At 34.6% G+C, this 26,927-nt stretch overlaps 1 pseudogene; it reads left to right on the top strand.

The window, feature by feature from the left end:
• Window positions 1–24,575, top strand: part of LOC149194977 (putative receptor-like protein kinase At1g80870) — a 73,002-nt pseudogene extending 48,427 nt beyond the window's left edge.
• Window positions 24,576–26,927: the final 2,352 nt, after the last annotated feature.

The following is a 26,927-nucleotide window of genomic DNA, read 5'->3' as shown; positions in this document are numbered from 1 at the left end:
CATTATTGTGGTATCAGAGCTCCAGTAATGTTGCAGTAGATGTGAAGAGGAGATTCCAGCTCTACAAGTTTTTGGAAAACTCCATTAAAGTGCTCAACAAATGATTGGTATGAATTTGTCCAGTTTTATTTTCAAAAGAAAAGAAATTTTATTATTTTAGTGATTTTAGATTTTTTTTTTAAATCTGAAAATCAATTGTGAGAATTACTGCTGCCACTGTGTCCTGTCAAATTGAATGCCTAAACCATTATTGGGGAAGATTTTGGAGAACAAGAAGACACTTGGTGAGTCTAGAGTTCCTATCGGTGGGTTTGGATTGTACGCATGTTGGCGAGTCTGTGGTTGGGCGAATCGTGCCATTCAGTCCCTACGTTTCCATTTCTTCTTTCAGATTTTTCTTCCTCTTGTGTTATGTAATTGTGTCTAATCAAATTTTCAGTGAAACTCTGAAATTCAAGGGCCGGCAAGGGATCTGGCAAATTCATTGTGTTTGGAATGCCGAAACCATTCATACTTTGGACCATATTTATTTTTTGACCCATCGAGTTTCATTTGACACATTGCCCAGGCTGTGAGCACTGTATGCGGCTGGGCTACTTCTTGCAGTGCGCGCCGGCTGTCATAGTTGACTAGAGAGCTTCGTTTCAATATAAGTATAATGATACATTGGGAAGGGTGTTCCCGCCGCGTTGGCAGAAGCAAAATTCAGTCAACGGTTTGCTGAATCAGTGCTTTATTTTAATCTGAATTATTTTGTCACGGAGTGCGTATGTATTGAGCAGAGCGTAATTAGAAAATGACACCAGCAATTCACGCCAAGGAAACTAAACAGAGCTGCAGGCGAATGCATTTTGGCTGGAAGTGATGAAATTTTCACTGTACTCAACTGGGATCAAGTCGTAGGCTAAGAATTTTGCTATTAACAATAACCAAATCGTTCACTTTGATTGCTGCACTTACCGCACTAGTTGCAATAGATTCCAAGGTGGATCATTGCTATATTTCATACTTCTCTTAAAATAAATAGCTTGATTGTACACTTTCTTTACTTCTGCACAAATCTTTCCTATTATTGAGATAGCCTGAAAAGAGTATAATCCGCGATATGTTTCTGCACATAATAAAATTGCATCTGTACCATCCAGAACAACATTTAGCAGATGGGGATGGGTTTCATGTGGCTTTGATATAAATATTTCAGTGAACTTTGCTATGGAGTGATGCTGATCTGAGACAAGCATCATCTTTCAGAACTTTGGGGCAAACTAAAGCCCATTCAAGAGTTAGAGCGTGCAGAGGTTATGGAAAGAGCTAGAAGCCAGCGTGAGCCAGTCTGCCAGCAACAAGTCAGCGTGCCAGCAATAAGAAATATTTTTTAATTTTGTAATGTTAATGGAGTGATAAGGTTTTTTCCATTGTTTGTAATTTTTGTGGAGAGATAAGGAATATTATATTTTTGGAGAGATCTGGTGATTTTTGTATTTTGGGAATTTATTGTTTGTAAAAATTATTTTTGGAGTAATAAGGGGATATTATCTTTAATTTTTCTTTGGAGAGATAAGTATGATATTGTAGCTCAAAGTAATTTTACTTTGAGGGGGGGTAATTTCTTTTTTTTACCATATTGTGCAAAAGCACCATTGTAAAAAGTCAAATTTTGAAAGTTGCCTTGTAAAAATTTGAGAAATTGACTAGAGCCAAGTGCAAAGCTCAATCAATTTTCTCTTGTTTTGATGACTATTCAAGGGTCAAGGCCAAGCCCCGATAGATCGTGTTGTTTTTGCGTGGTGTGTTGTGTTGACTATCTTGTCATTTCTGTTCTAATTCTTGGTGCGACACTTCAATCCTAAAATGTCTAAGTTGATTAATTTGTTTTCTGATTCTGACAAACTTGAAGGCACCAACTCTTATAAAACATGGCATCGTATCATTGAAAGCACACTCATTTACAATGAATTATGGCAGGGAATATGTGATGGAGATGTTAAGCCGAATAAACCCACAGATGCAGCTGCACTAGCAAAATGGGAAATAAAGAATGCTAAAGCCTTAGCTCTTATTAAATCGTCTGTGAATGATGAAATGTATGTCCATATAAAAAATGCTATAGATGCATGGTCTGCCTTGAAAACTTTTAAAGACCTCTTTGATACACAGCCTGAATCAAAGAAATTTGATCTACAATTAAAATTGTTGCAACAAAAATTAACTGAAGGCGGTGATGTTCTTGAGTATATCTCAAGACTTAAAAATATTAAGCAAGAAATTATTAATGCTGATTTTCCCACAATTGATGATAGCTTTATAGTCACAATTGTAATTTCTAGGGCTTTCTTCTTCCTATACGCATTTTTTGCAGACTCTACAAGTAACTAGGAAATTAGAGAAATTAAAGTTTGATGAACTCTGTGAAATGTTAACTCAACATGATAAAACTTTTGGGAAGAAGAAGAAAGTTGGTGAAGATGTTTTTCTCACAGAGGCCAGCACTAGTAAGTCATCAGTCGATAGTTCTCGGGGCAGAGGCAGATGGAATCAGAATCAAGTACCACATAATCGAGGTCGAAGCCAAAGCAAAGGAAACAATTTTAACATAGGAGGAAGAAATAATTTTCAAGGTAGAGGAAACAACCAAGGAAGAGGCAATTTTCAAGGACAAGGATATAATAATCAAGGTAGAGGAAAATCTCAAAATAGAAGTCAAAGCAGAGGCAGAGGACAATCTATAGGAAGAGGAAGAGACTTAAGTCAAATTGTGTGTCGAAGATGTAACAAAGTTGGCCATTATTCTGAAGATTGTCGAACATCACTTAATAAAATTCCCAAGTTTCAGCAACATTCAGCACAATTTGCAAATGATCAAGGTGAAGATAACTCAGAATATGTTTTTACTTCCTCACCAGCATCACAACTTCCTCACCAGTGACTATGAAGATGCCTGGATCTTGGATTCCGGGGCAACTCAGCACATGACTTGTCGACGCGATTTTTTCTGGAATTTTCAAGATTGCCAACTTAATTCCATTTTCCTTGTTGATGATACAAAACATACTCCTTATGGAAAAGGAGTAGTAAAAGTTTTTCTCCATGGAATTGGAGAAAAAATGATTTCCAATGTATGGTATGTACCCGGTTTCAAGAAAAAATTGCTCTCTTTACTCATGATTCGACAAGCAGGACATCAGGTGATTATGGAAGATGGTTTAGTAAAGATTAATTCAGTGAAACGGAACTTGAAAACAGTCATGACAGGTTATGAAGATGGAAAACTGTTACGGATGAAAGGGATAGTTATTCCAAGGCATTCTGATTTTGTAGGGGCAGTGACTACAGGTATTTCACCTATAAGACTATGGCATGTAAGATATGGACATTTGAATTTTGAGAGTCTTTCTCAATTGCAGAAACAAGGAATGGTTAAAGGACTTCCCACATTCAAAAGGGAAAATGCAAAATGTGAAGCTTGCATTTATGGCAAAAAAAATCGAGAAAGTTTTCCAACAAGTTCATGGCGTGCAAACAGCCGGCTACAACTAGTTCACAGTGATGTTTGTGGTCCACTACAAACTTCATTTGGTGGTTGCAAATATTTCTTACTATTCATTGATGATTTCAGCAGAATGACTTGGGTTTGCTTCTTGAAGAACAACTCAAAAGCATTTGAAAAGTTTAAAATTTTTCACCAACTTGTTGAAAATGAAGTCAAAGAAAACATAGGTACTCTCAGGACAGATAATGGGGGAGAATTCACTTCAAATGAATTCAAAACTTATTGCAGTGAAAATGGCATCAGGCGACTTCTTACTAATGTTTACACTCCACAGCAAATTGGAGTAGCTGAAAGAATGAATCGCACTTTGTTAGGCATGGTGAGATCCATGTTAAATTTCAAAAGGTTAAGTCCAACATATTGGGTAGAAGTAATCCATACAGCTGTCTACTTAAGAAACAGATCTCCAACTGCTTCTTTAGACATAATCACACCTTAGGAATCTTGGTTTGGTTTCAAACCTTGAGTTAAACATCTTAGAGTTTTTGGGTCAGTGTGTTATGCCTTAGTTCCGAAAGAAAAACAAACTAAGCTTGACTCAAGAAGTTTAAAATGCACAATGATTGGCTATTCTGATGAGAAGAAAGGGTATCATCTTTTGACAAATGGAAAATTCATTGTGAGCAGGGATGTCATTTTTGATGAAACAGAGAGTAAGAGTGCTGAAGAAATTTAAAATCTTCTTCACAAGTTAGAAACTAAGGGAAGTAAAAGAAATTGAAAAATGCAAAGTCAACCAACTTCACCAAATTGGTATGAACTTGATTTTCCTTCCTCTGAAGATGAGTCATCCAGTCCATCTACATCAACAACATCATATGTGTCTTCTAGTAGTTCATCCGCATCTCCAAGCAGCAGCAGTTCTTCTGACAGTGATTCTCCACATTCTTCACCTGAACGACGAACATCAGTTTATATTAATACTCTTTACAATGATGGGGATTTTACATAAGCGCAAACAAGTGAGCACCAACTTCTGAAATGGGCAGTTCAACTTTTGAAAGATGTAAAGCCTGATAAGCATAATAAAGCTGGCACCAGTAGGGCACATAGAAGTGAAGGCAATTTTGCCTTGATAGCAAATGATTTTACTGAACCTTCCACATACAAAGAAGTAGTAAAACATAAAGAATGGCAACAGGCTATGGTTGAAGAATATCAAGCAGTAATTGATAACAACACTTGGAAACTTGTTGATTGTCCAGCAAATGTTAAACCCATAGGATGTAAATGGGTTTACAAAATTAAGTATAATCAAAAGGGTGAACTTGAAAAGTATAAATCACGACTTGTCGCAAAAGGTTTTGCGCAGCAAGAAGGCATTGATTATGAGGAAACTTTTGCTCCTACAGCTAAATGGAACACCATCCGATTGACACTTGCATTGGCCACTCAAAAAGGATGGAAAGTTCATCAAATGGATGTGAAAAGTGCTTTTCTCAACGGGGATTTACAGGAGGAAGTGTATATGACCCAACCACCAGGTTTTGAAGTTGAAGGACAAGAACATAAAGTCTGCAAATTGATCAAGGCTTTATATGGATTAAAACAGGCACCCCGAGCTTGGTATGCAAAGATGGATGAATACCTTAAGAAATTTGGTTTTCAACGAAATGAATCTGATGATACTTTGTATGTGCGACAACAGGGAAAATATCTGGTAATTCTTGTTATGTATGTAGATGATTTGATCATTACTGGCAACCATGATGATTATATTGCACAGGTGAAAAAGGAGTTACATGCAGGTTTTAAGATGACAGATTTGGGATTACTTCACTACTATCTTGGAGTTGAAGTCTTCCAACGTCCACATAATATTTTCATTTCTCAGAATAAGTATGCAGCAGAGGTTCTTCAACGATTTGGCATGCAAGATTGCAAGCCCGTTCTCACCCGCATGGAGCAAAACTTGAAACTTTCAAAATTTGAAGGGGGGGAAAGGTGGACAGTATAACTTACAAACAGTTGATTGGCAGCTTGATTTATTTGACAAATACTCGTCCTGATTTATCTTATGCAGTCAGTATTCTTTCACGTTTTATGCAGGAACCATGAGACAGCCACTGGAATGCAGCCAAAAGAGTTCTTCGATATATCCAAGGAGCAAAATATTTTGGTCTTCTTTACACAAAGACTAAAAATTTTGTACTTGGTGGATATTCTGATGCCGACTTTGCTGGGAGTATTGATGATCGAGCATCAACATCAGGTTATTTAATGAACATGGGGTCAGCAGCAGTATCTTGGAGTTGTAAGAAACAAGCTACAGTGGCCACTTCTTCAGCAGAAGCAGAGTACATTTCAGCATGGGAAGCATCATGTGAAATTGTTTGGTTGCACCAAATTTTGCAGGACTTGGGCATTTCTCAAGAAGAAGCTACATCGTTATTCATTGACAGCCAGTCAGCCATCAAACTTGCCAAGAACCCACTTTTTCATTTAAAGACAAATCATGTGGACACCAAGTATCATCATATCAGATCTCTCATTGCCAAAGATGTCCTCAAGCCAGTTTATTGTCCTTCCGAAGATCAGATCTCCGACATTTTCACAAAACCGCTTGGCCGAATAAAATTTACTATGTTCAGGGATGAACTTGGTATCTGTTGTAATGTATCTTTGGATCATAGGGGGGAATGTTAGATGATCCAAAAATAAAATTTTATCATAGGTTATAAAATTAGAATAAAATAATTATTAATTTAAGATATTAAATTAATAATTATTATTCTAGAATGTTTAATTATTTAATGGAGACTTTTAGAATTAGCATATTGTTGTAACTAGATATGACTCTCCAAATGTGTCGTATCTTAGGCCCTATTTTAGGAGATTAGTTAGCTAGTTGGTTTGAATAACATTTATTGTAAATGGACACTTGTTATTTAATAAGTGATCCATAATTAGAGGTAGTTAGGACATGGAGCTTATATATAGCTCATTGCAAGAGTATTTGTGTTGTTCGGGTGTTAACTCTTGCAAAATCAATTATGTAATTATTTTTTTGATTAATAAAATTATGTGTCTGAGGAAACTTCTGCCATTATGGAAGTTCACAACGTGAAAAACTGCTGAAAATAGTAAATGTTGAAAAGAACAAGGAAATAGATGCAACTAACTAGGGGGTCTAGGTGCAATAGTTCGGTGGCCACCAATAACCACCTGGATCATTCCTCCTCCTTAGGAAGAAATTGTCCCCGTTGCATGCGAAGCTTCCATGAGGTGAGGAAACTTTTGTTGAACTTGGTGCCTCATAAGCCACCTACCCTGGTGAAGGAGTTGGCTTGCTTTGACAACTTGATATAGTTGTATTGTCTTTTACAGACTATTCTTGATATATGTGTCCATGATGTTATCAGTTGTGGTCTGTCCCATGTTGTTCGGGATGAGCTCTATTTGTATGAATTGTTTTGCAATGTAAGACGTCTCCAACTATTGAGCTATGGAAAAGGTATGAATTTGCCATTTATTTCACCATCCTTTCCTTTAATTATATTACCTCTATATTTTAAAGATATTCATATATCAAGGGATTATAGTAAAAAAACTAGGGAACTATTTATTATTACAATTTAGCTAATTATTGTCTTTTCTCATGTAGGAAAAAGATGAAATGGGAAAACTACCGTTCCCTACCTGAGAGAAGGAAAAAGACAAAGTGGAGTAACTATTGTTCCTTCACCAGGAGGCAGCGTACAGGTAGCAAGCCAAGGATGGAGCACGCAGTTATGGATAAGGACAGAGAAGATCACAACATCAGCGCAAAAGACAAAGAGTTAACTGAAGATGGAAGATTGAGTGGATCTCTCAGGATCTCTTGATCCTGAGGGATCGTTGTTACTGTTCTATCTGTTGTTCCTATTTTATCCGCCTGGCCATTATAAAAGGGACAGCGATTGTGAAGAACAGGAGGAGATTATTCAGAAATTACTTTTGTATTTTTACTTTGATCATCGACTCTCATTGTTGAAACAAAGCATGAACTGGCTGTAACTATTTTGCATATGATTAATATATAATATAGTTGTTGTTCCTTCTTTTATACTGAAGTAATCTGGCGGTGTTCACTAGCGGCTAAGGGCTCGGCCATGGTGGATTCACTTGTTGTTCATGTATCATTCCTTTACAATTTCTGTCGTGTGATGCTTTGGTTTCATTTCTATCTATTGTAGTTGCATCACTTTACTGTTTCACATTTTCAGACTTCATGAACTGATATGTTTTATATGGTGTAACTGAATTGTGTTGCTCTTCATTTCCCTCATAACAAGATCGCTTCATTTTGCAAGTATATTGTTGTGATTTTCATTTTACTTACAAAGCTTTGCTGGTCACTTCAGTAACTTAGCTTTGCTGTTCATTGCGGTTACATAAGTTTTGTTGTCATTTCTACTATAAAGCATTGCTGCTCATTTACTTTATGCAATCATTTATTTTTTCCTTTTAGCATTCTTACAGTTAGCATCATTATCTCATTTCATTAAGTTGCAATAGCATTATTGATTTAATTCATTGTCATTTCCAATTTGGTTATTTAGAGTGTTCTATATGAGATCAACAACTATAAAGGACATTGGCTATTACTGTTAAAGATCTCAGATTGAAGATCTTATTTATGCTTGATTTAGTTTACATCAGTTAAACAAGGAATGAGTTACTGCTACTGTATCCTTGACTGATAATTGTTGTTACTTTGTCGAGTAAATGATTTAGTTTTAGAGCATTGATTTTCCTTTAATTGCAAGTGAGTTTTATTTAAAGCATCCATTTACTCTTCTATTTGAAAGCATTGTACTACAATTTAGAAACATTACTCTTGAGTAAATAGTTGCCACAAACTGTGTACACTCTTGAAATACAAAATCTTGCCCGGATTGATAAACTAATGTGAAGATAGTTAGGAGTTAAAAAGACAACTTTTATACCTCACAATTTTGGCACCCTTGCGGGGGAGAGTGTGGCCATTTATAAGGAGTAGTGAGCATTTGATGGGTTCCTGTTAGGAAAGAGTTGGGTATTAAAAATGGAAGGTAAGAACCTGCGTACGAAGCATGTAAAAGCCCTGATCCCCCACCCTCTTTCCAGCAGGATTGTTAAAAAGCTTAGGGTAGAAATCAATATTTGAGTTGTGTGTATGGCTAAGAAGAAAAAACTTGAAAACAATCCAAAACCACTACCCAAACCCGACAATGCTAAGGGATCGGTGACCCTTGGTCGATCAGCCTTCGTAGATGATATCATTAAGAAAGTTGAATCTCGGCCCTCAGTAGGCCCTAGAATGGTTGCTTCTAGACAACCTATTGGCTCCCTTCAGGTAATGGAATCACCATCTGTAGCCTTTGCTGAGGTGCACAACAAAACATAATAAACTGAGCAAGACTTTCAAGAAATTAAGAATTCTCGCCCAATTTCTTTACAAGAAGGGAATTCTAGTAATCTCCGTGAAGGAGGAGGAGAAACAGGGGAAAGAGATGAGCCAAGATCCCCTTTCGAAATAATTCAAACACTCAGAAGCCCAAATAAGGGGAGTGTTGTCAAGTTTATCCAAAACAATGCAAAAGAACCTGAGGAGCCAAGATCCACCCAGATAGTAGTTCAAAAAGGAACACTCATCATCCCAGAATAGGGAAGTGTTGTTAAGCTCATTTCTATTCCTTCTAGTCATCCTATGAATAACTCTCTATAGATCCATCAAAGGTATTGGCACATATTTGATCAAATACACCTCAAACCTCCACACTACAGTATCCCATCGTGGACACCGCAGTTAAAGCACCTATGAAGGCCATTCCTCTCTAGAATATTCCTACATTCCATGGCCTAACATCAGAAGATCCAGATGCATTTCTGTTTGGGTTTGATGTATTATGCCGAGGGTATGACTATACCATCGATCCCAAAAAACTAAAATTATTTCCCTCCACATTAAAAGGGGCATCTTTACGATGGTTTATGGGGTTAGGTGGGGCCATTATAAATGACTGGGATTAGATGAAAACTAATTTTATAAAGAAATATCAGGACTATTGCAGATCCAGAGAATTAAAGGATGAAATATTTCAAATGATAGCAAGACCTAGTGAAACATTGGAGGAATATGTAGAACGCTCTCAATAGAATCTCCAGAGATCTCCTTATGCATCTTTACCCTTGCCTGACAACGTGTTAAAAACTACACTAATTAAAGGCATCAAAGAACAATGGATTGAAACATTAAACATTATGGGTAAAGGTGACATATATCAGGAAAATTTTGCGGACATCATTGATTTTTGTATTAGGAGTTCAAGAGGCAGAACAAGACTGAAGCCAACAGAACGTGACATGATCACAAGGGATAACAAGATCTCTGGTGGAGGTATAACCCGTGAAGAAATTGACAATCTACTTGAAGATTTCAAAACTGATATCCTAGGGACTCTGACAACGCAGTTGGACATTATGCAAGCTAAATAAAAGCAAGTAGAAGCGGAATAGAATTTGGCAATATTCTGCGCCAGATACAGAAAGAAACATAGCCACAAAGAGTGCCCACTGGATATGGTCAAAATCTATGCTATTTGTATGAAAGATCACACCACAGAAAGTTTCCCATCACTCCTAGGACTGAAAGCAGTCTACAAAGAAGTAGAAGAAGAAACAGAACTGGTTTACCTACTGAATCAACACCACCAGTGGTAGTCGCGACAAACAAGTATGCCCATTGATTCATCCTCTTCTTTTCAGCCTCCTTAGTATAATGCTCAATAGTATAATGGAATGTGGCATAATCAGCCACCTTTCTCCAGTTTATCACAATAGCCATTCCCCATATCACCATGGCCAAATCAAACAAATCAAACCAATTGACCGAAATTTCCTTATTGTCCACCATTTTGGCAAAATAATGCATATTCAACACAATGGTCACCCTCCACCTCGCAAAGTCAAAACTGGCAGTCGAACTGGCAATCACCTATGAATCACCCAGCTAGAATGATCCCTCTCCCTCAACCCACACTGCCCACACCTTATACATTGCAACAAAACCCCCAGACCAACTTAAGAACGCAGCTCCCAACCCAACCCAACCTGAACCCCAACAACAAACTGGTTTAATCTATGCAAATAATTGAAGGAATAGAACCAGAAACAGAGTTAAGGGTGTGCAACAACCTTCAATTAAGATATGGGCATATAATAGAATCAGAGGGAGATAAAAATGTTCAAACTGAAAATCCATTACCCATAGAAAAAAAACTACAGGAAGAGAATCTGCCTAGACAGAAAACTCATGAAGAAGAAACCACTTAAGAACGCAGCTCCCAACCCAACCCAACCTGAACCCCAACAACAAACTGGTTTAATCTATGCAAATAATTGAAGGAATAGAACCAGAAACAGAGTTAAGGGAGTGCAACAACCTTCAATTAAGATCTGGGCATATAATAGAATCAGAGGGAGATAAAAATGTTCAAACTGAAAATCCATTACCCATAGAAAAAAAACTACAGGAAGAGAATCTGCCTAGACAGAAAACTCATGAAGAAGAAACCACCTCTTCTCCACCATTCCCAGAATAACTGATCATACCTCGCCCAATAGAACATCCTAATTTTGATCTTCTGGGAAAACTAAAAAATTTGTGTATAAAAATTCCACTCCTCCAGGCTATTCAAGACATCCTGATTTATGCAAAAACTATCAAAGAATTATGTACGAAAAAGCCAAAGAGGAAAATAACAACTAATCCAACTGTCCATATAGTCGGTACCCTATCTAACCTACTATTAGGAAGAGAAGCACCTGTCAAATATGAGGACCCAGGAAATCCTATGGTCATGGTGCAAATCAATGGATGCTCCTTCCCCAATGCCTTAGTTGATTAGGAGATGCAATCAATATCCTTACAACCACCACTTGTCAAAAAATTGGCATTACATCATTAGACCCAACCACAACCTTATTGGAGTTGGCTGACCGATCGGTAGTAAGACCAGAAGGCACATTACATGATGTAATGGTGTCTGTAGACTCTTGGGAGTACCCTGCAGACTTTCTAATCATCAATCCTAAAAATCGATTGCATGGACACCCCTTAATTGTAGGTAGCCTTGGCTAGCAACTGCTGACACTTACATTGGTTGTCGACAAGGCAGCATGACTATACCAAGAGGAAGTAATGTAAAGAATTTTGCCTTAGATCCTCCAGCCCAGCCTAGTTTAACAATATTCAAAATGAAAAAACAACCTGTAACATACCTAACTGAAAACATTAGATCACCGCTAACCATAGAAGATGCCCTCGAATTTAAAGACCAAACAAAGGACAACATCATTAACAGCTTCATTAACCAACCATAAACCAGATCTCATCTAATGTCACATGATTGAAGCGACATTTGATAATGAAGTAGAAGAAGATCCCGTAGAAATTGAGCCAGGAAAAACTTTAAACATTAACAAAAACCTAACTGCTGAATGAGAATAAAAGTTGGTTCAATTCCTGAGAAAATATAAAGAAGCCTTTGCATGGGATGACCCAGACATGAAAGGAATTGATCCCCAGTTGTGTACGCACCACATCTATATGGAAAATGATGCTAGACTCGTTTGCCAACACCAACGGAGATTAAATCCTCATCTTCAGGATATTGTGAAAGCTGAATTGCAAAAAATTTTAGATGTAAACTTTATCTACCCAATATCTGACAGCAGGTGGGTCTCTACATTAGTAGTGGTGCTGAAAAAGAATGGAAAGTGGCGGATATGTGTTGACTATAGAGAACTAAATAAAGGAACCCAGAAAGACCACTTCCCCTTTCCATTCATTGATCAGGTCTTGGACACTTTAGCAGGAAAGAAATTATTTTCTTTCCTAGATGGCTTCAGTGGATACAAACAGATCTAGATTGCCCCTGAAGATTAGGATAAAATTACCTCTACCTGTCCTTGGGGAACATTTGATTACAGGGTCTTACCCTTTGGGGTATGCAATGCCCCTACCACATTTCAGAGGGCTGTACTCAACATTTTTTCAGATTTAATAAATGAAGGGCTCGAAGTATATATGGATGATTTCACACCTTATGGGGATGACTTTGAGCCAACATTACAAACATTAGAAAAAGTGTTGCAAAGGTGCATTGGCACCAGGCTCTGTTTGAGCCACGAAAAGGATCATATGATGATGACCGAGGGAGTCATCTTAGGTCATTATATCTCAGCAACTAGAATACAGGTAGATCCGACTAAAATTTAGATAATTTTCTTAATACCTACACCTACCACACAAACAGAGGTACATAGTTTTTTGGGATTTTCTTACTATTATGGAAGATTTATAAAGCATTTTTCTCATATTTCTGCACCTTTATACGCACTAACAGGACATATTGATTTTATTTGGATAGATAAGTGTGACCGTGCTTTTGAGCATATAAAAAAGCTTGTATCAACAACCCGAGTGCTAAGGGACCCAAATTGGGATTTGTCATTCCAAATTTCATTTGATGCTTTAGACACAACAATCGGAGAAGTTCTTGGACATGAAGAAGATAAAAAGCCATATGCAATATATTATATCAACAAAAATATATCTCCTCCTGAATTAAACTATACTGTGACTAAAAAGGAATTCTTAGTTGTAATATATGTTGTAAATAAATTTAGACACTATATAACTGGATATCCTGTAGTTTTATATACAGATCACTCTACCATTAAGTATTTAGCAAATAAACCTGTTACAAATGGAAGAGTGACTAGATGGTTGGTTCTCTTGTAGGAATTTGACATCACAATTAAGGATAAACCTGTAAAAGAAAACCCTGTAGCTGATTTTCTCTCACAAATGCCAAAGCCAGTGGATGCAGCAGTTGTTGAGGATCAATTTCCCGATGAACATTTATTTGTTGCTATTGTCAAAACACCATGGTATGCCTACGTTGAAAACTACTTGGTAGTGGGAAAATTACCCAAGCACCTTACGCCTAATGAATGAAAACAAACAGTGCAATGCAGTACCCGATTCTCTTGGATTGGGGGCTACTTATTCTATATAGGGGCAGATATGCACATCAGAAGATGCGTCTGGGAAGATGAAGTGATTTACATTCTAAAAGCATGCCATGATGGGCTGTGTGATGGACATTTTGTAGACCACAGAACTGGTCACAAAGTCTTACAAATAGGCTATTACTAGCCCACTATATTTAAAGATGCTAAAAAGTTTTTTCAAGCCTGTCATAGCTGCCAGAGGGTGGGACGCCCTGGACAATTTGATGAAATGCCTTTGAACCCGTAATTATTAATTGAGCCTTTTGAGCAGTGGCCAGTAGCTTTCATTGGTCCTATTAACCCATCATCCAATCAAAAAACATACATACTGGTTGCAACAGAGTATGTTACTAAATGGGTTGAAGTAGAGGGGGTGACAAGAGCTACAGAGGATTCAGTAATACATTCTCTTTTCCAATTATTTGTGCGATATGGCCTACCAAGAGACATAACTACAGATGGAGGACCAAAATTCGTAGGTAACAGGATTGCCACAACATTGAGAAATTACCATATCCAACACAAAATTACAACTCCATACCACCCACAGCCAAATGGCCAACTAGAAAGTACTAATAAGGTGATTGAGGCAATACTTACAAAAACAGTTGCATCACAGAGACGTGACTGGGCTTCAAGATTTCTAGAAGCCTTGTGGGCATATCGCACAACATGGAGAAACACCACGGGATATTCACCATATCAATTGGTATTTGGTAAGGAACCCATGCTCCCAATCGAATTTGAGATTCAAATATTAAGAACAACGCACAAGGTGGGTTTGAATTTAAATGAAGCTCAGACCAATAGGTTACAACAAATCAATGAATTAGATGACATCAGGCTCTTGGCTCTTCAACACACTACATTAATTCAACAACAGAGGGTGAAATGGCACGATGCCCTTATTAAAAAAAGGATCTTCCACGAAGGATACTGGGCACTCCTATATGATTCAAGGTTCCAGAATTTCCCTGGAAAACTCCAGACACGATGGCTCGAACCTTATGAGATACAAAAAGTGCATGATAATCGAACCATTATTGGGCTACTAGAAAAAAATTCAGTGAACTAGTATGCTTAGCTTCAAATTACCAAAGAAAAAAAAAATTATCGAACTTGAATGATTTTTGGGATTCTCTTCTTATGATCAACTAAATCTCATGCAATGATGGAGTCAAAACCTTTAAAGCATGGAGTGACATCGTATTAAAAAACATGGAAATATTTGAATTTTTTTTTAAAAACTCCTATATCTAAACATTTTTTGAGTTTAAATATCCGTAACATATTGGACTACTCAATGTAAATGTCAAACTTTATAGTTTTGATAAATTTACTCAATTTGAACTTAAATCTTTATAATTTTGTTATTTTCAAATTGCGCTTTTAAGAAGATTCTTTAACCATATTATAACTTATTTTAAAGCTAAATGTAAAATAGACTAAAGACTTTTAGGATATTAATGTCTTAGTACTTTTATATATATGAAAAAGAGAAGCTTTTTAAATAACTAATTTGTTTAACCTCTTATTTTAATAGGATTTTCTTTGATATCACAATTCAAATGAATTAAAACCATTTGTTTAAACTCTGGTTTTAATAGCAATTCATTTAAAATAAATACAAAAACCATACATACATCAAATTTGTTATTTATATATTAAAATAACATTTTTCTAATTAAAATATTAATTAATTAATTAATTAATACAAAAATAGATTTATTAAATTATAATTTATAGATTTATAAATTGTGGTGATTTTCTTTTATAGTATATCTTGCTGAAGACATTTTTAGTAACTTAAGGCATCGAGTAGTCTATTGTAAACGATAGATGTCTTAAACATAAGATTAATTAATTAATGCATATAAAAATACATTTATTAAATTATAACTTATAAAAGACATTTTTTACTAAACCAACGTAACACATTAATCACCATAGCATGTTGTATGAATGATAGATGTGTTTTTTTTGGGATTTATCAATTTTCAATTTATTAATACTCTATCAATAAAGGGAAAGAAAACCATTTAAAAAATGGAATTTTTAAGAAGGAGAGTGTCTCATTCAATATAATAAGATAAATTCAATATAATAATATAATTAGTTTATATTTTGATTTTTAATTAAAATTATTATTATTTAAATAAATTTATGAAATATATTTAAAAATATGAAAACGCTTATAAATTTTAATAATTAAAAATTTATTTTAATATTTTATTATTAAATTTAAAATTAATAAAAAATTTAATATACAAACTTTATATATTTACATTTAAAAAAATGATTATTATAATGTAAATTATAAACAAAATACAGTATAGTAAGATGATAAAATTTAATTCGACTAAGATAAATAAAATATATTTGAATTTAGTAAGACACGTGAATAAAGAATATATGAAGTTAATCAAATGAATAAATTTTAGAAAATTAGATAAATAGATAATTTTTCAAAAATTTGATAAATAAGATCTTCGTGAACTTCTAAGGTTAGAGTTTTCCAAAAGCAATTTTTATTCCAAATAACCATGACCCGAAAACTCCCCTTTAAAATTATCTTTTGAAAAAAAACGAGGAAAACAAATTTGTTTGGAAAAAAATTCTCTCAATTAGAAACAAGAGAGGGAAAATTAAGATGAGACCTCGATCATGATTCCATCATAGTCATATGCAAGAGACAACATCATATTTGGTAGTGTCGAAAGTGCCTAGCGAAACTCAAGAGCTCTCACTATTAGGGTCTCTAATTTCTACAACAAACTTCCTCCACGGGCGCTACTTGACTCCTGTGTACAACCTAGCCCTCATATGCCTCAACTCTTCTTTCTCTTCCTCCTTCAACTTCTCATTTACCCCTACATCCTTCGTACTTCTTGTAACTACGGATAAAAGAATAATAACAAGAAGAGAACTCCCTTTTACTTTTTGTAACTGTGGATAAAAAATAACAAGAAAAATAGTTTTCTTTTGTAATTTTCTTCTATTTGTCTTTTGATATTGATCTTCCACTTTTATGAGGCCATGAGCCCCAGGTGGCAGCGACATTGGATTGGATATCATCACTATTCACAATATTAATATAAACATTGTTGGTTCTATTATCAATATCTATTTCATCCTCGCTTTCCAACAAATGTTGGCAAATCAACTCCAACATATTCATGTTCGAAGTTGCCCTTGCAACATCCATTGTGGTCTTGAATGAGTTGATTTTTGTATAAATCCCAAGGGCATGTGGCAATGCCACATGCGAGATTGAGAGTGAGGGTAGGCGATAATTTCAAATTTTGAAACCAATGTAGAATAGAATGGTGGAAATTCAAGCTTGTGTTTGGGTGGGTTTCTAAATTCAAATGAGAGTATGGTACATTAAATACATGATATCATATACAATGGAAGTCTAATGGTCTCTTGGTGGCAGAGGCGACGCACTTGGATGGTCGGAATTCCCTCAGCCGAAGTCAAATGGAGATGGTGGAAACCTTTGTCATGGTATGTACAACCATACATGAAATTTCACAACGATGTCCAGGAATTCAGACGTATAGACTACTCCCTTCCAAACGATGTCGGCTTCCTCTATTCGAGCGATGAGTTGACTTGTTGTGTAAAATGCGAAGTTAAATTTGATGGGTGCCCCTACCCATCACAGATTTTTTTTATGATTGTTTTACTTTTAAACTGCCCATCACATGACTTTTAATATTTATTTGTACACGATCTAATTTATGCAAATTGTATTTATAATTGTTGAAAAATTTTCATTCTTTGTTGTACCAATCCACTCAAGTCCCATGGCTACACTTTCATTTGAGACTTGTTGATGAATCTTTTCTATGATTTTTCCATGTTGTTCAAATGTTCAACATTTTTTTTAAGAAGGAAATAGCGGGAAAATATCTAGAAAATATGTATATGCATATCTGTAATTTTTTTATTTCTAAGAAATAACAAAAATTAATATTATAAAGTGAAAAGGATATATATATATATATATATATATATATATATATATATATTCACATGAAAATAGTGAATGTAAATGTTGTTGCAACTAAAATTAGACGAAAGAAATTTACTTAACATAAATTGAAACACACATACCATGTTTTCCATTTAAGTCACTTGGATGTCTATCCCATTACAAGAACAATAGTTGCGAAATAAGTTTCAAACCAAAAACATAATGTAAATGAACTATGCAAATGTTCAGAAAGTACATTCAATATCAACATGTACACAAGCTAAATTTTTTGATAGTTTCACCAAAAGAGGTAATTGTCAAAACACAACACCATTAAAACATAAACATAAATGGAAAAAATTTACATTAGAAGAAATTTTAGCCTAAAAGTGGTCTCCACAGGAAAAATAATAAAATAATAGTTAAAAAAATAAAATAAGGCTTATGAATTTTGTAGGGAAAATAAGAAAAATACTTTTTTAAATTGAATTTATAGCTTTTCTCTTTATAGGTTTACTCAAATTTCAAGCTTAGACACTTGTTGGATGCATAAATAAGTTCCACATCCAACTACTACCCATTATGCACACTTTTGAGAAGACCTACATTGATAAAAAATGAAGATGCATTTAAAAAGCATGTTGAACACGATTTTTAATGTATCTTCATTTTTAACATATTTTTTAATGTATCTTCATTTTTTATCAATGTATGTCTTCTCAAAAGTATGCATAACGCATACACATTGGATGTGAAATTTAATTGTGCATCCAATGAGTATCTACACTTGAATTTTGAGTAAACCTATAAGGATATGAGCCAAAAGTACAATTAAAAAAGTTACTTTTTATTATTTTCCCTCCAAAATATTTATATGTAACTCCTTTTAAATTTAAACGATATTTATTCATTAACATATTATGCCATGGAAATTATGTCAAAGTTTCATGGGCACTTTTAGGCTAAAATTTCCTCTAATGAATATTTAAGATTATTCTTTCTTTAGCATCATTCCGGATGCCATGTACCCTATCCCATTCCCCCATCGATGAATGAAGCCTAGTTAGGGACACTCGCATCAAGGCATACAATCCAAATAATGATAGCTTTGTTCTTCAGACATCGTTTATTATGTTTTGTCTTGAGAATCCTCTCTCACAAGTAATTTTACTTGTCGGAACAGTAAGTGTTGCCTCCCATAACTTTGTCATGTTAGGAAAATTTGTATGTAACCGTGTAACATAAAAAACCCTGCATGCATATTTCCTGGATGACCCCTCATATTTAACACGAAGAGTGTCAACAAATGGATGCAACTTCTTCAAAGAAGCCTCAAAATAAAATGTTGTTTTGTTTTATTCACTTTCATAATAAGGATCTTGTATGTGTTGAAATTTTTTTTCAAGCCAACGCTTTGAACTTCATTATTTGCCATCAACATCCTCTAAATAATGGAAAGGTCTAAACAAATTTGTTGAGTTTAAAAATGAAAGATTATGGAATCTTCCTTTCAAACTCTCTACAAGAGCTTGAACGTAATCTTTTGCAAGTTGTTTGTAACTTTCTACTAAACCTTCAATACAAGGTTACTGTGATTGTTTTTGTATATCAACACAATCATCATATGCATGTGGAATTGCTGCAAGTTCTAATTCATACCTGTGAACAAGCCCATCCTTATAAAAAATTCCTAAAAAGCCAAATTTAGAGGCATCTATAAATTTAGATAAATAACATCTCGCTTCTGCAAATGTGTCACTTCTAAAAGAACACCTTTTCAAAGTATTTATAGTAACATCTATGGATTTCCCTAAAGATCTGACATCAATCTACTCTTCCTCGAATTGCTTGTTCAACTTGTTTAATTCACATATTATATGTGCAAGCATATTTAAACAGAATTGCACTGAAAATATCCTTCCCTTATGATACCATAAGTCTTTTCTTTAAGTTTTCCACAACATTAATATGGGAGGTAAAAGTACAACAAGTCTTTCAATGACTTCTCCCATTGAAAGCAATCTAACTCCATGGATTTGAATAGCCTCGAGAGTTTCAAGTTGTATAAGTTCTTGTAGAGTAACAAGTTAACTCTTTCTTTTCGTAGAATTGTACACTCAAGAATGTATCTTATTTGCCAATTTCTCAACAAACAATAATTGAGGTATTATTTTCGAAGCATCTGATGTGGCTAAAGCTCCATGATGAGAAATTTAATGAACAACTGCAAGATTAGGTACATCTTTCTTCAAGAATGAAATAAAACCATTTTCATTACCAACCATTGAAGAAGCACCATCTATGGAAACTCCTATCAATCTTTCTTTTGAAAGGCCCCTTGATTCCATTAAATATTTGATTACATCAAAAGTTATTTTCCCTCTTCAATCACAAACATTTATGAACTTTAAAAACTGTGAAATTGGATGCGCCAATAATTTTGAATTTTAAAACATGGCATAAACCACAAGATGCTTTTCTATGGTACGAACTATATTTTCAAAAGGGCTTTCTAGTATTTTAAAATTTGTATCTCTTCAAGATATTGCAATATAGCAAAAAGGAATTCTTTCACAACCACGTGATTTGTATATGATGTATCATATTTATTCTTTGGCATATTTTGTGTGTGTAAACGCATTGTAAATAAGCAAAGAGATTCATATTTTGAGAGTGGTAGATCCTCTTGCACCATACAATACACTAATTTTATAGTAGTGATGACTCTTTCTTTGTTCACATTGTCAGTGCATGCAATGTGTTTTGTAACAGTATTTTCTTTCATCTCATTTCCACATGTCAACTTTTCCTCTAAGAGTTTATGGATGCTTGAACTAGCATGAACAACTATAGAATCATGTTGCAATGTAGAGAAACAAGTATTAGTTCCCCATGGTCACATTTCCTTATGCATTTCACAATATATGCATTTGATACATGTTTTTCCTTTATGCATTGCCTCTCTCAATGACTTATACTTAGTTTCCCACTCATCAATAATTCTCTTCTTACTTTCATTTTCTTTTTTTTTTTGGGTGCTAGGTTTTCCTTCGTCAAAATTATTCATCACATTCTTCATTATGCCCCAAGATATCAAATTCTTCATTATGCCCTAAGACATCTAAATCATTATTTAGATAAAAATCATGATTTTCTTTATCATGAAATGAAAGTTGAGATGTACTACACCATCCAAAGTTTTTTTATTATAGAAAGTTGATTCCCCTTTTTTGAAGAGAGTTTTTGATATATAATGCATATATAATAAAAATAAATAAATTAGTATATATGCATTTGAAAATATCAATTAATAACATATTTGAAAATTAACCTTGCCCTCATTTCAAGAAAGGATATTAAGAAGGGAATATACCTATTTATTGTTTATAACATTTAACATATACATATTAATTTTTTATAATATTTAATAATTTCTCAAGTCTAGGTAAAAGTTTTTCAATATTTACAATAAATTGTCTATTTCTTCTATCTATTTCACTCATCTAATTGTTTAGCAAATAAATATGTCTTAGTCTTGCAATTAATAATAGTTATTTCAACAACACTCTTTCATGGTGTGAGAAGTGAACATATTCAAATTTTTAGTTGAGTTATTGTTTCTCTCTCATTCATTTTTTGATAAAAAAAAAATAAGTTTTTATTTGGTTTAAATTGTATTAAAGACATATAAATATAAATTTTTGCTCACATAATAAAAATAAATGAATTTTATATATGAATTGACTTACTCCTCCTTGAGCACTTATTGTGATTTGCTCACAAAGTAGGTTGAAAAAAAAAATTTGCAGCAACACTTTGTGACTGAAATAAAAACATACAATTTAGCTATTTTTGAATTGTTTTGGAATGCCAACAAAAAATATAAGGATAACCTATAAATATTAAGCGTAAATTTCTGCCAAATATTGAAAAAAAAAAGTGTGGAACATTTCTTTTAAAATAATCAATTTATATATTCAAAATATAATTTTTTAAAACAATCAATTTATATATTAAAAATAGACATTTTTACTCAAAAAAAAAATTATAAACATAAAACAGTAAAACTAACACCTAAATATCTCCTTTGATATGGACATGTGGATTTATGGAACATGGTTCTTTGTAAGGAAAGTTATGGATTCCACCAAAATTTCGATGGTACCTAAATTTCCCCAACACTTAGACCCATTCTCACTGACATCATTCCTTTGATAATTATACCATGTTGATGAGATAAGCCATGGCTAAGCAGAAAGGTTAATGCTTTGTACCTGGACAGTGAAACAAAATGGCGAGTTGGCATGGCTAGATTTCAAAATTTTCAATAAACATATTGCAAATTCAATGTCTATGCAGAGAAGTCAAATGTGTAATGTCTAAAAAGCCAAAGATAATGACTATTAAGCCATATTGGGGATCATCTTTTGGTTCCAGCTAATCTGCAAAATTTGTTTCTGTATATTGAATGAACCTATTTTCTCGACAAATGATGTAATATTTGCCATTATATATAATACTATCGAACTTTTTTTCCCTGAAAAAGTCAAAGATAATGATATTTATTATGTACCATTTAGGAAAATAATTTCAGTCATTGGAAGCCGTTAATGCATACGTATATAGTTGGGGTATATGGAGTGACCCCGATACTTATGCTCAAGCCAACTTACTGCTTTATCTTAAATTGCCTTACACATTTCATTCATAGACCCATAATACCAGAATGAAATCATTTCATGATGTGAAAAGCTCTACAAATAAGGTTTAATGTCTACTTTTGTTCTTGGTTGAATGCCAATTCTTACCATATTCGTGTTCTAAATTGAAATTCTTTCATTATCTTAAATTCTATCTCAATCTTACTTTTATTAAGCACTAAGAAGCATCAAAAGGAAGTGGAGCTTTAATCTTTTTAATAGGGTTAAGATTTTTTTTAATTATTATAGTATATTTTTTTGATATTTTCATTTCTATCATTATAATAGGGTTTTTTTTGTTAACCTATAAGTGGCATATTTCAACTTTCATTTCGATCAAAGTCATATTATATATATCTATATTAAAATGTTGAATACAGTTGGATTTTGTTGATGCATTTATTAAAAATTACAATTTCTAACAACAGGAGGATGCACTTTTGGCATGGTGTTGCAAGTTATTAACAATCCTCTGAGAGCTTTCTAACAAGTAACAGAAAATGATTTGAAACACCCCAAGTTTGATGGAAAAGCTTGGAACTTTATAGATCGAGTTAGATTGTGATATGGTCACCAATGTTTATATCATCTTCTCTAGCGAGTGACGGTGGAGCAACTTAAAGCTTTTTCTATCTTTGACTAGTATAGTATAATCCTCGGTTCATGTCACTTGTATGTTCTGGAAGTTCTCATAGCACAAGAAACACAAGAAATCCATAAATATGGTTGGCAGTTACATTGACCTTGACAGTTATGGCTTCGCCATTTCTTTCAATTTCACCCGTTGACTTTGATTTGTTTATTGAATCATTCATATTTGTTCATCCTCTGATCCGATTTGTATATCAGAGCACTTCAAGTCTTAGGTTAGGTGGTTCATGCTCTAATCTGTATATCAGAGGCTAGTGGTGTTGTTGTTGATCCTCAGGTACAATCACCTGAAAGGCAATAAAACCACCTCTTATGATCTCACCGTTGTCAGGATTCAAAGATTTAAATACCATGAGCTCGAAGCTTCTACTCACTCGTTCAACTCTAATGATAGGCTTGGGAAGGGAGGATTCAATGTAGTTTACATAGGGGTTCTCAGGAATGGCAAGGAAATTGTAGTAAAGAGGTATGATATCAGTTCTCCGTAAGGCGAAAGTGAATTTCAGAATGAATTGTCGATCATTGGGGGGTTGTTGGGGTACTGTGCTGATAGGAAGAGGAGACTCCTAGTGTATGACCATATGCAGAACAAAATCTTGCACGAGGCTCTGTTTTTGAATGGTTCACCTTAGAAGTTGGATTGGGAAAACAGGTTTAAGATAATTTTGGGAATTTCCCAAGCACTGGCCTTTCTGCAACTTAAGTGTGATCCAACCATTATTCATGGTGATCTAAAGCCCAACAATGTTCTTCTCGAAGCCCGTTTCAATGCCGAACTAGCTAATTTTGGGCTAGCCAAACTTAAGTGTGATGTTGACTATGGGCCTGAGTTGTTTAGTGAGGACCTTGGGGGGAGACGAGTCTCAACGTAGATGTGAGGATCTGTGGAAGAGCCAATACCTTAACATAAGCGAGGATTTTAAGATATGCTATGATCTTTATAAACACCAAGATGTTGGAAAGATGAACAGAGATAATGCAAATACTAAAACAAATAATCTTGACTATGGGGAGGGAAGAATTGGGAAGCTTTATGATAGGAATATAGTAAACATTAAAGATAGACTTCGCTTGTGTATCTGAGGTCGACTTCACTCTAGCATTACATTTGTAGCATCAAGCTTGTTCCTCTAGTAAAATTGAGTATTTTAGTGATAATGGTCTTGTGCATGAGGTTGTGAGTAGTGGGATGAGGTATTTGGGTTACAGATGAAGGGAAAATAGATTCTGACAGAGGGTGAGGATTGGTGCAAATAGTTCCCTTCAGATGCTGGAATCGATGATATTAGTAGCTTTGATAGGAGAAAGGAATTGAGAGCATATGCCTTTGATTGCAAAGATTTGAAAAAGAAGTAGCCGTGGGGAAACGATAGTTGGTGGAGACAAGATGGCAGTGGTGAGATATGTGCTAAATACTATGTGATGGAGTGGATTGGTAATCAAATTAGGCCTTTAAGGAGTGGAAACTGGGATGATGAGAACAAGGGGGAGAAAAGGAACCAAGACCCCGGAGGTCCATAAAGAATCTAGTTGAGAGTTGACTCTCAGTGAATCCATGTGAATAACAGAGTAAAATTAAAGAAAGAACAACCACAAGAAGTTCAAGAAGTTCAAAGAATGGTGGAAGGAAGAGTATTTTGGTGAGATCCCATAACTTAATTACAAATATGTGAAATACAAAATTTGTTTATATATTAAAATTACATTTCATCAAATCTCGTTAATAGTATGAAAGTGATCACAATAAATATATTCGACGGAGGCACAATATATTTGTGGCAAGTTCTAGGTAGTATCGATTCTGTTGGTGACCTAACTTACAAACTATTTCAATATTGCATTATATACCTCAAAATACAAAAGCACTAAAGAATCAAGCACCCACCTCTATGGGGAATCAGATGAGTTCTATTTTGACATATATATACTTCATGTTGTGGTAACCCTTTCTTTTTTTATTCACCTTCGTAGAAACCACCTACCTCTCGCGAAATCTACCGGTAAGAAGATTAAGAGCCACTAAGAAGATAAATCTTCTCAAAGTGTGCGAGTGGTCTGTTGAGTTCCAACCTCTAAGTTCTGTAGCCTTCCAAGATCCATATTTTGTAGCATGGGTCTTATGCCTAATACCTAAGCCCCTTCTCCCCATAAGAATTCACATCAAGTTCAATAACTTGTAGTTGCAGGCTGCAGCTAGTGAGGCAAGCAGGATAGAGGAGAACAATGAACATAATAAGAATTTTGAACTTGGAAGTTGTGAACATAAGTGGTATCTCATGTTAGACTAAACAATGCGGAGTGGAAATAAACTAAACAACACATACACAGCACATTAAAAATCACAAAACCACAAAACACAGATTTCACGTGGTTCACCCAACCAATCTGGGCTACGTCCACCAGAACAGAGGCATCGGCAATCTTATTATTCAAAGGAGATTACAACAAATCTAATTCTTCACACATACTCTCAGCTCTCCCTATTTTCTCTACTTTCTCTACACACACTCAATCCTCTACGGGATTAGATTTCTATATAGTTGGAGCATAAAACTGAATCATAAATTCTCTCACAACAAATATAGGATGAATTAACTCCTCCTCAAAAAATACTGGAGCTAATATAGCAACTAATCCAATTGTTGTCACATACATGAGATTTTTCCCAAATTTAATAAAACAGAAAATCTCAACAATCTCCACCTTGACAACAATTAGCCTGATCCCTGTTCATTTATTATTTTTATATTTTCTACAAGCCAAGAGAAGCCAGACACCAACGTAGCTTCCCTAACAAAACTGGTTTCCTGAACATGTGTGCATAGTTTTCCTTCGTATGCACCTTTTCAAGAGAAACACCCCTTTCAGTGATAACCTGTCTTACAAAATGGTACTTGATAGGTATATGCTTTGATTTACTATGATAGGCTGGATTCTTAGCCAAACGAATTGCACTTTCACTATAAAAAAATAACTTGATGTTGTCCTGTAACCTACCAAACTCACCAATCAAACCTTTCAACCAAACCGCTTCTTTGCAAGCATGTGAAGTAGCTATGTATTCTGCTTTAGTAGTGGATAAAGCAACAATATTCTATAGCTTTGACATCCAGCTAATAGCTCCACCTACAAGAGTAAAGACATACCCTGAAGTTGACCTTCTCTTATCCAAATCACCTGCAAAATCGGAATCAGCATAACCGCAAACAAATTCACTACTTCTGTTATAAGTGATACAATAATCACTTGTGCCTCTAAAATACTGAAGCACCCATTTCACTGCTGACCAGTGTTCTTTTCCTGGATTTTCCATATACCTGCGGACAACCCCAACCGCATGTGAAATATCTGGTCGAGTACAAACCATCGCATACATTAAACAACCTACTACATTGTCATATGGAATTCGAGACATATATTCCTTTTCTTCATTTGTACTAGGACATAAACTTGAAGAAAGATTAAAATGGGAAGTTAAAGGGACTGAAACAGGCTTCACATTGTTCATACCAAACCTCAAGTGTATTTTCTCAATATACTTCTGTTGTGATAGCCACAACTTACCATTGCTCCTGTCTTTGAAAATCTCCATGCCCAAAATTTGTCTTGCTGCTCCTAGATCTTTCATATCAAATGTCCTAGCCATCTGAGCCTTTAACCTGTTGATCTCTGTTATGCTTTTGCTTGCTAAAAGAATATCATCAACATACAACACTAAGATAATGAACATGCCATTACTTAATTTCTTAAATTAAACACAATGATCATATTCACTTCTTATATAATTTTGACTCAACTTGAAAGAATCAAATTTCTTGTACCATTGTCGAGGTGACTGCTTCAGACCATACAATGATTTCTTAAGCCTGTAGACAAATTTCTTGTTGCGATCTTGAGAAAACCCTTCCGGTTGTTCCATGTAAATTTCCTCATCTAAATCTCCATGTAAAAATGCAGTGTTAACATCTAGTTTCTGTAATTCTAAATCAAGAAAAGCAACTAATGA

Source organism: Pinus tabuliformis, chromosome 2_2 (genome assembly GCF_031772625.1).
Source record: "Pinus tabuliformis cultivar Carrire ecotype Pingquan chromosome 2_2, CPIR1, whole genome shotgun sequence".
NCBI lineage: Eukaryota > Viridiplantae > Streptophyta > Pinopsida > Pinales > Pinaceae > Pinus > Pinus tabuliformis.
Note: the sequence above shows the minus strand (reverse complement) of the source record. Positions and strands in the feature narration are given on the sequence as shown.